Here is a 3,899-nt window from a genome sequence, read left to right as displayed (position 1 = left end):
AGATTTTCATTATTTAATTTCTTCAAATATAATGCAGGACTCTAACATTTTATGGCAACAGTTTGAAAAGTGAACCGACATTTATCCGACCGTTGCAAAATGCCAAAACGAAACTAATAGTCCTCCGGGATTCAAATCCCTTTGGACTAAAAAAAAAAGAAAAAAAAAATCTGAAATTAAGACACATTAACACGCCGAATAAATACCAATTCAGAAGTCAAACAACAAAATTGCGTTTGTTGTTTGACTTCTGAATTAGTATTTATTCGGCGTGTCATTTGCGGTTTTGCAGCTGAAGATGGTGGTTCGGTAAAAACATCGAAACTAGTCCTGTGAAAATTTTGTGGATTGACGCTGATTTTTGTTGTTTGACTTCTGAATTAGTAAAATCTGAAATGTTTCAGATTTTAAATTACGTCCAAAGGGACGTTTTTTATCATTTTGTGTGTTAGCTTTCTTTATTAAATATCATGTTCCTCGCACTTAAACCATAAGATCCAGTGCAACAGCAATATCGCAAAATAATTTTAAAACGAGCATATCTTTAGAATTTCAGATACAGATACTCACGTGCTGGAGATAAAAATGTTTTTTCTGCACAACGTTGCCATTGCTCGCTTTGAAGTCCTTGAGTTTGTTAATCAAAAATTCGTCAATGTTTTAAAAAATAGGAAATCGATCATAAAACAAATTTCAAATTTCAAATTTGGTTTTCCACATGCCTATATTCTTTGGAGGATTACGTTATTCAAAATTCGATGACTCTATGTACCGTTATTTTATGACAATGTGAGAAATATACATACATTTACGCAGATTTTCATTATTTAATTTCTTCAAATATAATGCAGGACTCTAACATTTTATGGCAACAGTTTGAAAAGTGAACCGACATTTATCCGACCGACGCAAAATGCCAAAACGAAACTAATAGTCCTTCGGGATTCAAATCCCTTTGGACTAAAAAAAAAAGAAAAAAAAATCTGAAATTAAGACACAATAACACGCCGAATAAATACTAATTCAGAAGTCAAACAACAAAATTGCGTTTGTTGTTTGACTTCTGAATTAGTATTTATTCGGCGTGTCATTTGCGGTTTTGCAGCTGAAGATGGTGGTTCGGTAAAAACATCGAAACTAGTCCTGTGAAAATTTTGTGGATTGACGCTGATTTTTGTTGTTTGACTTCAGAATTAGTAAAATCTGAAATGTTTCAGATTTTAAATTACGTCCAAAGGGACGTTTTTTATCATTTTGTGTGTTAGCTTTCTTTATTAAATATCATGTTCCTCGCACTTAAAGCATAAGATCCAGTGCAACAGCAATATCGCAAAATAGTTTTAAAACGAGCATATCTTTAGAATTTCCGATACAGAGACTCACGCGCTGGAGATAAAAATGTTTTTTCTGCACAACGTTGCCATTCCTCGCTTTGAAATCCTTGAGTTTGTTAATCAAAAATTCGTCAAAGTTTTAAAAAGTAGGAAATCGATCATAAAACAAATTTCAAATTTCAAATTTGGTCTTCCACATGCTCATATTCGTTGGAGGATTACGTTATTCAAAATTCGATGACTCTATGTACCGTTGTTTTATCACAATACGAGAAATATACATACATTTATGCAGATTTTTCATTATTTAATTTCTTCAAATATAATGCAGGACTCTTAAAATTTTATGGCAACAGTTTGAAAAGTGAACCGACATTTATCCGTCCGACGCAAAATGCCAAAACGAAACTCATAGTCCTTCGGGATTCAAATCTCTTTGGACTAAAAAAAAAAAAAAATTTGAAATGTTTGAGATTTTAAATTACGTCCAAAGGGGCGTTTTTTAACATTTTGTATGTTACTTTCTTTATTAAATATCATGTTCCTCGCACTTAAAACATAAGATTCAGTGCAACAGCAATATCGCAAAATAGTTTTAAAACGAGCATATCTTTAGAATTTCCGATACAGAGACTCAGGCGCTGGAGATAAAAATGTTTTTTCTGCACAACTTTGACATTGCTCGCTTTGAAATCCTTGAGCTTGTTAATCAAAAATTCGTCAAAGTTTTAAAAAATAGGAAATCGATCATAAAACAAATTTCAAATTTCAAATTTGGTCTTCCACATGCTCATATTCGTTGGAGGATTACGTTATTCAAAATTCGATGACTCTATGTACCGTTATTTTATGACAATGTGAGAAATATACATACATTTACGCAGATTTTCATTATTTAATTTCTTCAAATATAATGCAGGACTCTAACATTTTATGGCAACAGTTTGAAAAGTGAACCGACATTTATCCGACCGACGCAAAATGCCAAAACGAAACTAATAGTCCTTCGGGATTCAAATCCCTTTGGAATAAAAAAAAAAAGAAAAAAAAAATCTGAAATTAAGACACATTAACACGCCGAATAAATACTAATTCAGAAGACAAACAACAAAATTGCGTTTGTTGTTTGACTTCTGAATTAGTATTTATTCGGCGTGTCATTTGCGGTTTTGCAGCTGAAGATGGTGGTTCGGTAAAAACATCGAAACTAGTCCTGTGAAAATTTTGTGGATTGACGCTGATTTTTGTTGTTTGACTTCTGAATTAGTAAAATCTGAAATGTTTCAGATTTTAAATTACGTCCAAAGGGACGTTTTTTATCATTTTGTGTGTTAGCTTTCTTTATTAAATATCATGTTCCTCGCACTTAAACCATAAGATCCAGTGCAACAGCAATATCGCAAAATAATTTTAAAACGAGCATATCTTTAGAATTTCAGATACAGAGACTCACGTGCTGGAGATAAAAATGTTTTTTCTGCACAACGTTGCCATTGCTCGCTTTGAAGTCCTTGAGTTTGTTAATCAAAAATTCGTCAATGTTTTAAAAAATAGGAAATCGATCATAAAACAAATTTCAAATTTCAAATTTGGTTTTCCACATGCCTATATTCGTTGGAGGATTACGTTATTCAAAATTCGATGACTCTATGTACCGTTATTTTATGACAATGTGAGAAATATACATACAATTACGCAGATTTTCATTATTTAATTTCTTCAAATATAATGTAGGACTCTAACATTTTATGGCAACAGTTTGAAAAGTGAACCGACATTTATCCGACCGACGCAAAATGCCAAAACGAAACTAATAGTCCTTCGGGATTCAAATCCCTTTGGAATAAAAAAAAAAAGAAAAAAAAAATCTGAAATTAAGACACAATAACACGCCGAATAAATACTAATTCAGAAGTCAAACAACAAAATTGCGTTTGTTGTTTGACTTCTGAATTAGTATTTATTCGGCGTGTCATTTGCGGTTTTGCAGCTGAAGATGGTGGTTCGGTAAAAACATCGAAACTAGTCCTGTGAAAATTTTGTGGATTGACGCTGATTTTTGTTGTTTGACTTCTGAATTAGTAAAATCTGAAATGTTTCAGATTTTAAATTACGTCCAAAGGGGCGTTTTTTAACATTTTGTGTGTTACCTTTCATTATTAAATATCATGTTCCTCGCACTTAAACCATAAGATTCAGTGCAACAGCAATATCGCAAAATAGTTTTAAAACGAGCATATCTTTAGAATTTCCGATACAGAGACTCACGCGCTGGAGATAAAAATGTTTTTTCTGCACAACGTTGCCATTGCTCGCTTTGAAATCCTTGAGTTTGTTAATCAAAAATTCGTCAAAGTTTTAAAAAATAGGAAATCGATCATAAAACAAATTTCAAATTTCAAATTTGGTCTTCCACATGCTCATATTCGTTGGAGGATTACGTTATTCAAAATTCGATGACTCTATGTACCGTTGTTTTATCACAATACGAGAAATATACATACATTTATGCAGATTTTTCATTATTTAATTTCTTCAAATATAATGCAGGACTCTAACCTTTTT

Source organism: Stegodyphus dumicola, chromosome 11, assembly GCF_044657685.1.
Source record: "Stegodyphus dumicola isolate Sdum_Otavi_A_Nest chromosome 11, ASM4465768v1".
NCBI lineage: Eukaryota > Metazoa > Arthropoda > Arachnida > Araneae > Eresidae > Stegodyphus > Stegodyphus dumicola.
This window is presented reverse-complemented; position numbering follows the sequence as displayed.